The sequence below is a fragment of the Anoplopoma fimbria genome, chromosome 1 (assembly GCF_027596085.1).
Source record: "Anoplopoma fimbria isolate UVic2021 breed Golden Eagle Sablefish chromosome 1, Afim_UVic_2022, whole genome shotgun sequence".
In the NCBI taxonomy this organism is placed as follows: domain Eukaryota; kingdom Metazoa; phylum Chordata; class Actinopteri; order Perciformes; family Anoplopomatidae; genus Anoplopoma; species Anoplopoma fimbria.
Genome location: NC_072449.1, coordinates 1,542,791 through 1,552,790, shown reverse-complemented (window position 1 = coordinate 1,552,790; position 10,000 = coordinate 1,542,791). Strand labels below are relative to the sequence as shown.

Genomic DNA, 10,000 nt, shown 5'->3' with positions numbered 1-10,000 from the left:
GGAGGTGGGTTTAAGGTCAGAGGTCACAGACAGATCTCAGGTGGAGGAGCAGGTTTGATTCCTGACAGCATGCTGGAGTGCCTCTGAGCCAGACGTAGACTTCGTTTACACTTTAAAACATGTGATATGTAGATAACCTAACTATGTATTTTACGATCTTTATTGTACAACAGATATTTGAATATATATTCTTTCATCCAGACTCTTTAAATGAAGTCAGACTTTCTGAAACCAGGAAGTGAAGTCTGACATAAACTAACATTCATTTCATGGATTCATGTCAAACTTCATGTACATTTAAACTGAAGCTGCAGTTATCTTCAAGTGTGAGCGAGTGTGTGAGTGTTTGCATGTGTGTGTGTGCGGTGTGTATAGACATAAATGTGTGTGTGTTAATGTGTGGTACTGTGTGTAGATGTGAATGAGTGCCTCCAGCCGGGGCTGTGTGAGAACGGGATCTGTGTGAACACCAGGGGGAGCTATAGCTGTGTGTGTCGGGGGGGGTTCCTCCTCGACGCCTCACATGGAATCTGCATCTGTAAGTAACACACACACACACACACACACACACACACACACACACACACACACACACACACACACACACACACACACACACACACACACACACACTCAGGAATAAGGCAGACTCCAGGTCAGAACCTGAATCCATCTGAGCTCATCGTGTCTCTGAGATCTGGACGGCTGTTGACCTTCTCTCTTAAATAATCTTTAATTTAAAAGGATCTCTTTGATTTATAAACATTAAAATAAATTATATAAAATAAAATATTGAAAAATGAAGCGCTTCATCATTACATTACATTACATTACATTACAGTCATTTAGCAGACGCTTTTATCCAAAGCGACTTACAGGAAGTGTATTCAACATAGGTATTCAAGAGAACTACTAGTCACCAGAAGTCATCAGTGCATCTCCTTTCTTAAACAAGCATCTAAAAGCAGAAACCAGAGCAAAAGTACAGAAACAAACTAATATGATACAATAAGTGCAACAAACTAATCCTGCACTGGTTCCACTCAGTGAAGTCAAAGCTTCCTGTCTTAAAGCTGCATTCTCTCTGCTGTCCAGCAGGGGGCGACTCCTCTGGTTGTATAGAAGTCTATGAGAAAATGACTCTACTTCTCTCTTGATTTATTCCCTCAGTAAACATTGTAAACATGAGTTTATGGTCTCAATCTCTAGTTTCAAGTCTTCTTCAATACAGCATGATGTTCATTTAGTAAATGATGCTCCATTTAGAGTCAAACAGACCATAAAGCAGGGGATGCTTTAGGGCGGGGCTACACACTGATTGACAGGTCCACACCAGAGACGTATACGGCGTCTCTACGTCACTCCTCCTCAGTCCATATATGGTCACTTCCTGTTCACTGGTTGATATAAAAACAAGATGGCAGCGGAGAAACTGGAGGCTTCACGTCAGTCCACAAACCGTCATGACGTCATGATAATTCTGCATAAATTCTTATATACCATATATGTTTCCACTGAATAAACAAGGTGCTTATTGCTCACAACCAAAGCATAAAAAGTATAAATGTGTGCAGGATTTTAATATTTTTTAATAAAATAAAATGCTTCACAAAAGAAGCCTCTCAGTTTTGTGCCAATGGACGTCTTTTATTGTGAAGAGGCAGCAACATGAAGTTACAAGATACAAAAGTTACAACAATAATTATTTCCCATAATGCAACTCAATAACATCTTGTTGATGTTTTAAAAAAGAGGAGTGCCCCTTTAATATTGACTTCATGAAACTTTAAGTTCTTCTGAAAACTGAAGGTCAGCAGACGTCTGTGTGAACCTCAGAGAGTCTCGTTGTTCCCTCAGAGGTCAACGGGTTCTTTGTTCTGTTTCAAAGTCACTAGAACTCTTTGTTCTGCTGAAACGTGGGTGAGGATGAAACTCAGATGGGTTTTTGTGAAGCCGGACTGGTGCTCTGCTTATTCCGACCGGCATTCGTTGAAGAGAAAGAGGAGGAGGAGGAGGAGGAGGAGGAGGAGGAGGAAGGTCTGCTGCAGGATGCTGGTCCGCATGGTTTAAAGCTGATTTATTTAACCTGACGACGTCTTGTCTCTCTGTTGCTTCCAAACTGGCTGGAAATGCTCACGGCGGGGTGTGTATTAATGATGTGTGTGTGTGTGTGTGTGTGTGTGTGTGTGTGTGTGTGTGTGTGTGTGTGTGTGTGTGTGTGTGTGTGTGTGTGTGTGTGTGTGTGTGTGTCTGTTGTGTTGTCTGCAGAGTGAAATGATCTCTCTGTGATGGAGATCTGCTGTTTTCTTTCCTCTTGGTCCACATGCGTCTCCTATAAATGAATAAATTAGCTTTATTTCTGCATTAAAAAGGTCAATATACGTAAATAACAACTTTAACTTATATTCTTGTAAATATATTATTATGTTATTATACTTGAATATTAAACAAATATAAAAATATGATCTTTCTTTACACTGACTGAGAATTAAACATAACTGTGAATATGTTAAAATAATAATAATTTAGTTGTTACAAGTAGGAGGGAAACATTTTGTGACTCGTTAAAAAAAGGCTTTTATTTTAAGAATTTGTGATTTATTAATAAATTCATTTGATTTCCCAGAAAGAGCTGGTTTGACTAAATAATTGGACGTGTACCAGTGTAACCTTTGTCCTGTGATTGGAATAAACTTCTAGGGAAATATTGAGCTTACTAAGAAGTCCTAAAAATTAAAACTTTATCTATATATTATTAAAGAAAAGGTTCATAACACTTTTATTTTAAGTATTTGGGATTTCTTGATAAATTAATTTGATTTCCCAGAAGCTAGTTTGACACTAATTTTAGAGAAACAAGTACTTGTTTTTATATATATATATATATATATATATATATATATATATATATATATATATATTCTTCAAGGAAAATTAAGGAACTTACTATAAAAATAAAAATATTAAGTTTCCTAATTATGTTGATAAAAACAGTTTGTGTTTTCTGATGCAGATCTGTAGAACATAGACCTGATCAAACCCCTGACTCTAACGTCGCCTTGGCTGTTTGTACTCGCTTGTGTTCTTTGTTTGTTTGTTGTTTGTTTGTTGTTTGTTTGTTTGTTGTTTGTTTGTTTGTTGTTTGTTTGTTTGTTGTTTGTCCTCTCGATGCTGTTTTGTGTCTTTTCTTTTTTGTTGGCAAATACCTGCTGAACATATTTTCACTAAAGCGTTTTAAGTAAACATGAAAATCCACTGGTTTAACTTCCCATCCTGCTGCAGTGATGTAGAGGTGTACTCCAGGGTGTGTCGGTGCACTGTGACATCACTGGTGGGTGTGGTCAGAGGGGAAACAGTACACCCTTTAAAGGATCAATGTACTTTTAATTCTAATTAAATGGGTATGTTGAAAAATGAAATATCCCAAATAAGTAAAAATACAACCAAAACATCTCTGGAGCTTTGTTAACAAAAAAGGTGAATTGTCCAAGTCCTATAATGTTAGTCATAATGAGGTAATGAACATAATAATTCAATAATTCAATAACATGAGAATGATTGAGGGCCATATGTCCATATATAAAATAATAAATATTCAGAATAATAGTTGAATATTTGTGTCCATTTAAACGTCGTCGATTTGGGTTCACCTCTGTCAACAAATCCTTTTATATTACTTTTAATATCCCAAAAATTCAGTGTTAATTATTGATCTCACTTTTCTAAATCTTTCAAAACTTCCTTTACACTTCCTAAAATTGAAAAACATAATATGTGTAATTCACGGCACAATTCAAACAGTATCAAACCTTTTTTTTATCTTTTGCTATTCACTACCATACATATGATTTTCTGAAATAAGGTCCCATGCTGGTCCACCTGAAGGGGGCGGGGCTTCACTTCTCTATGGAAAAATACTAAAAACACTAAAAACATCTACTAATCAATCAGTAGATTTAAGACAAGGCTCACTGGCTCCTAAACCTTAAATGAGAATATTTATTGTTATTTTAAGTCTTAAAATATTAAACATGATATGGAGATTTGTTTTTTTTGGACAAAACAACACATTTGGAAAGAGTCACTTTGGGCACTTGGAAATTGCGATGGTCTATTTCTTATTTACATTTTATGCACCAAACGGTTAACTGAGAAAATCATCTGCATATTAATCAGAAATAAAAAGCTGAAAGGTTTAGGTTTCCACTGAAGGTTTCTACTTCACCACCTGGAGGGTAGAATCATTTAGCTGCTCTGTCTCTGTGAGTGCTAAATGTTTCCTACACCCCTTTAAAGCCTCTGTGTATCTATGAAAGACTAATGTGAGCTCCACACACACCCTGGAAAATGTCCACACATCATCTTTACTTTATTCCTCTTATCCAATCAGAGCACAGGGTATGTGGGGGGGCTGTGATGTCAGAGCTTGCTTCACTCGAGTCTCCGTCGAGGCCGTTTTGATGTTGATTTTAACCAAAAACAGCATGAACTGGTTTCTGCATGCTCACTCTGCTGCTTCAGCTTCTCGTCTGTTTGGTCTCCAGGATGTCCCGTTATGTAACCTCCTCCTCCTGTGTGTCCTCCTCCTCCTCCTCCTCCTGTGTGTCCTCCTCAGCCAAGAGTGTGATATCCGAGGAGAAGGGTCAGTGCCAACGGGTCCTGGGTTCGGGTCTGGGTCCGTCCTCCTGCTCGCTGCCTATCCTCAGGAACATCACCAAGCAGATCTGCTGCTGCAGCCGGGTGGGCAAAGCCTGGGGACCCGACTGCCATAGGTGTCCCTACTTTGGTTCAGGTTGGTAACCAGGGGCAACCGTTACATCTGGCTAGTCAGCTAACCACGTACATGCTAGCTGTTTGCATAACGACACTAGCCTGCCACAGTTACATGCTAACTGGACCAAACTGTAATCGGTTTCGCCTTTTATGTTATGTTAAAGTGGCCCTACTACTTACATAATGTAACGTTATGAGGGCACAATGTAACTTTATGAGGTCACAATGTAACTTTATGAGGTCACAATGTAATCTATGAGGGCACAATGTAACTTTATGAGGTCATAATGTAACGTTATGAGGTCTTTATTTCTGCAGGACAGAATGATGAGAAGAACAAGGAGGATTATGGGCATTAACGCATGTAAACATGTTGGAACTGGAACTGGAGATAAAAATATGCACCTGGAGAATAACATAATAGGGCCTGTTTATAATATGTTAGTTCTTTAAAATATTTGACAACTTTCAGGACCTCTCTATTGATTCTATTTCATTTCAAAACAGCCTCCCCCTGCTGGAGATGAACACATGAATGAGTTTCTATGAATCTATGACCTTTCCTCCTCCAGTGGCCTTTAAGGAGATCTGTCCGGCCGGTCCTGGTTACCACTACTCCGCTTCAGCGCTGCAGTTCAACCAGAGAGTCACCGAGCAGCTGGGGAGCCGAGGAGCTCCACTGGTGACCCACGGCCAGCAGGAGAGACAGGGTAACCACGGTAACCAGGAGAGACAGGGCAACCACGGTAACCAGGAGAGCCAGGAGAGACACGGTAACCACGGTAACCAGCCCACAACGTACGGTGTACTGTCTGCTCATGGCTATTCTTGTATATTTAAGGGTTTTTTAGGTTATGTTGTGGTATTTTATCCCAGAGGATGAATCCTGCAGACGTTTTTAGCTTCCTCTGTCTTTTCATCCAGTGTCTCCAGCACAATGTTTGAAAAGAACGCCAGTTTAACCATCAGAACCAGAGATGAACAGCTGTGTTAGAAGATATCAGATTCTCATTAATCAAAAGTCAAAAACTGAAGGAGAGAAGTCAACTACAACTCCCATGGTGCATTTCACTGACATCCAACAACAGAGCTTCACAGTTTTGTGCTCCCCTGATCAAAAACACGTCAGCAACTATGGCAACGTGTTTTATTTCCAACTGCAACGGCAGTTCTCACCTCTGACTGGCTTCTTCTCCATGGCAACAGCAGCCGAGACTCATGGGTATTGTAGTATTTAGAGCTGTCCACCAAACTGACAATAAATGTAAACAAAGTGTTAAAGAGTCTGGAGGTCAGACAACAAACCTTTGTGATGATGAGTCATATAACGTTAGCCACTAAAAGCTAATGGTCTCCCAACACATTGAAATGAAGAAGGCTGCATTTTATTGTGAAATGAAGTTTTTATTCCTTCAGTCAAAATTTCTACATCTGTTATAATTTATATTTTGTTTTATATTTCACCAATATTTTAATGGTATTTTCAGATTTTTTGACATATTTTCTGAACTTTTGTCTGATGTTTTTCTTTTTTTCAATATTTTACAAATATTTTCTTGGGACATTTTACAGATATGTCGATTAATAGTTTGATCTTTTACTGGTTTTCAGATATTTGTTTCTGATATTTACAAATATTTTTGGAGTATTGTAGTATTTAGAGCTGTTCACCAAACGGACAGAAAAATACATGATTTCCTAGAAACTTCCCCTTTAGTCTTTGCTGTATTACTAATAGAGCAGCTGGACCAGATGTTTGTGTGGTTTATTGTAAACTGACCCTCCGTCTATTCCCCCCGTCAGGTCCTGGTTCTGGGTCCAGTACCAGCGAAGCCTCCAGGTCTCAGCAGAAACCCTCTTCTCCTGGACAGACAGCTGCTTCAGGTGGATCAGCTGGTTCCAGCAGTACCAACACCAGAACCAATCTGCCTCAGCCCCGCCCGGTCGACTCTCCCTCCTCCAGGCCTGTGCAGCCCGGCAGAACCGGCACCACAGTCACCCAGGACAAAGCCCAGACCCAAGGCAGACCCGTGACCCAGCAGAACCGGCCCGACCCCGCCCGGTCGTTCACAACAGAACCACGACCACAGTCTCCGTCCAGTGGGAGTCAAGGTAACGGAGGCTCTGAGAGCAAAACATTTCACCACAAAGCTTTCCTCAAAGATGAGCTCAGTCCGGTGAGTTCTGTCTCCTCAGCCGGCGGCCGGTCCTCCTCCGTGTCCCGGCCCGACCAGCCAGAACCAGGAGTGGACTCTGTCAGCGCTCCGGTCCAGCCGCAGAGCCCCGAGCGTGGGTCGAGGCCCGGCGGAGACCTCCCTCCTCTGCAGAGCAGACCAGCTGTCAGACCGGCTGTCAGCCCGACGACCCCACAGCCCGGAGTCCAGAGTGAGTCCAGACCCAAAGCACCGCCAGATGTTCGACATGTGGTCATGTGTCCGTGTCTGTATGAATAACTACATGTATTTAATAGTGTTTGACTAAAGAACACATCAAATTCTGCTTTCTATTAATATCTAAAAACTACAAAGACTCCGAGAAGACCTTCATCTGTGTTCAGTTAGTGGAGACATACCACACACACACACACACACACACACACACACACACACACACATACCAAACACACACACACACACACACACACACACACACACACACACAAACACACACACACACACACCAAACACACACACACACACACACACACACACACACACATACAAACAAACACACACACACACACACACAAACACACACACACACACACACACACACACACACACCAACATCTATTTGGGGAAAAACGTCATAAATTTCTGCAGCCAGTTTATTGGAAATCCAACATTTAGTTCTGACGTCGTTAAGCATTCAGTTACAGTCACAACACCAGAACTGATAAATGAATCTTTCCCTTATAAGGACAAATAGAATGTAAAGAAATCAATAATGTGTGTGTCTGCGTGTGTGTGTGTGTGTGTGTGTGTGTGTGTGTGTGTGTGTGTGTGTGTGTGTGTGTGTGTGTGTGTGTGTGTGTGTGTGTGTGTGTGTGTGTGTGTGTGTGTGTGTGTGTGTGTGTGTGTGTGTGTGTGTGTGTGTGTGTGTGTGTGTGTGTGTGTGTGCAGCAGTGCGAGGTGTGTGTGAGAGCAGACCTGGTGTGTGTGGGCGTGGCCGCTGTGTGGAGCAGCCAGGTGGAAAACACACCTGTGTGTGTGATAAAGGATATCAGCCCAACGCCCAGCGCACGTACTGCCAAGGTGAGCACCGTTATTATTATTGATTATTTAATGTTTTATTTATATTTTTATGATGTTCAATTTTTTTACTCATATTTTTTCATATATTTTATATATTTATTTTAAGGATATTTTCCAAATTTTTGTCTGATACATTTTTTCATATTTTACTCATATTTATTTGGATATTTGACACACTGTTGATGATTTTACACATTTTTGGTTGATATTTTACTTTTTATGATATTCACTAATATTTTGGGGATTTATTTGCTCATATTTTTTCATGTTTTACAAATATTGAAATAATATTCTACTGATATTATTTTAGATATTTGAAAAAAAATTATCTTTACTATTGTTTTTTTTATTTGAGAAATATTTTTTCATATGTTACCTATGTTCCTAATTTTCAATTGTTTAATGAAAATTTCACTGTTACTTTTTTTTCTCCATTTTTTGTGTCTGATATGTCGATATGTTACCTTTAACTTTTTTTTATATTTGACTATCACTTTTTACGGTTATTTTTGGTTACTTTGCAAATTTTTGTAAGATATTTTATTAATATTTCAACAGTATTTTGGAAATATTTTATTAATATTAAAGGATATTTTATTCATGTTTTTTTAGATATTTTACAAAAAAAGTTTAACGAGTTCAGCATTCTACTTTATTTAACTCAACAAACAACAAGTATGTGTTGTGTGCGTGCGTGCGTGCGTGCGTGTGTGTGTAGACGTGAATGAGTGTGTGCAGTCTTCAGGTGTGTGTGCAGGGGGAGAGTGTGTGAACACCATGGGAAGCTTCAGGTGTGTTTGTCCGCCCGGATACAGGAGCAGCAGCCAGCAGACCAGTTGTCAAGGTGACGCCCACTTCCTGTTGTTTCTCCATGAGTTCAGTTTGTTTCTTCTTCTTCTTCTTCTTCTTCTTCTTCTTCTTCTTCTTCTTCTTCTTCTTCTTCTTCTTCTCCTCTTCCTTCTTCTTCTTCTTCTTCTTCTTCTTCTTCTTCTTCTTCTTCTTCTTCTTCTTCTTCTTCTTCTTCTTCTTCTTCTCCTCTTCCTTCTTCTTCTTCTTCTTCTTCTTCTTCTTCTTCTTCTTCTTCTTCTTCTTCTTCTTCTTCTGCCTCATCATCACATAACTTCCTCCGTCTCGTCCTCAGACGTTGATGAGTGTCTGCAGAATCCCTGCAGCAACGGTCGCTGTGACAACACGCCGGGCAGCTTCAGGTGTGTCTGTCGCCTTGGTTACAGGCTCAGCGGCAACACCTGCACAGGTAAAGACACTTGTATTTTAAATGCTACGTTTGATGGCTGTATGTTTATTCATAAAACATAATAATCAGTAATGTAATAACTATATTAATCTAGTATTAGTATAACTAGTATAGAGAGAGTTTTTCTACTCTCATAATATAAAATAATATAAAATAATATAAATAATATAAAATAATATAAAATAATATAAATAATATAAATAATATAAAATAATATAAAAAAATAAAAAAATATAAAAAAATATAAAATAATATAAAGCTATTGTCCAGCAATGAAACATGGATTAGAAAATCAAATATCATATGGTCTAACATACTGCAGTAAATAGTAGTATAATAAATGATAGTATTAGTTAATGTCATAAATGTGTGTAAACGTGTGTGTGTGTGTGTGTGTGTGTGTGTGTGTGTGTGTGTGTGTGTGTGTGTGTGTGTGTGTGTGTGTGTGTGTGTGTGTGTGTGTGTGTGTGTGTGTGTGTGTGTGTGTTTCAGACGTAGATGAGTGTGAGGATGCTCTGCAGTGTCCCGGTCAGCAGTGCACCAACAGTCAGGGTTCATACCGCTGCGTCTCCTGTCGGCCGGGATTCGGACTGCTCAACGGGCTCTGCACAGGTAAACTCACCTGTTCACCTGTTCATCTCACCTGTTCACCTCACCTGTTCACCTGTTCACCTCACCTGTTCACCTCACCTGTTCACCTCACCTCACCTGTTCACCT

At 39.7% G+C, this 10,000-nt stretch overlaps 1 pseudogene across 1 annotated transcript in view; it reads left to right on the top strand.

The window, feature by feature from the left end:
- The window catches only part of LOC129091516 (latent-transforming growth factor beta-binding protein 1-like), a 46,350-nt pseudogene that overhangs the window by 18,706 nt on the left and 17,644 nt on the right, over positions 1-10,000 (top strand). The window contains exons 9-17 of the transcript XR_008531223.1: positions 416-538; positions 4,616-4,792; positions 5,346-5,555; positions 6,577-6,885; positions 6,970-7,158; positions 7,896-8,027; positions 8,746-8,871; positions 9,169-9,282; positions 9,775-9,894. The product of XR_008531223.1 is annotated as a latent-transforming growth factor beta-binding protein 1-like (transcript). The remainder of the gene's footprint in view (positions 1-415; positions 539-4,615; positions 4,793-5,345; positions 5,556-6,576; positions 6,886-6,969; positions 7,159-7,895; positions 8,028-8,745; positions 8,872-9,168; positions 9,283-9,774; positions 9,895-10,000) is intronic.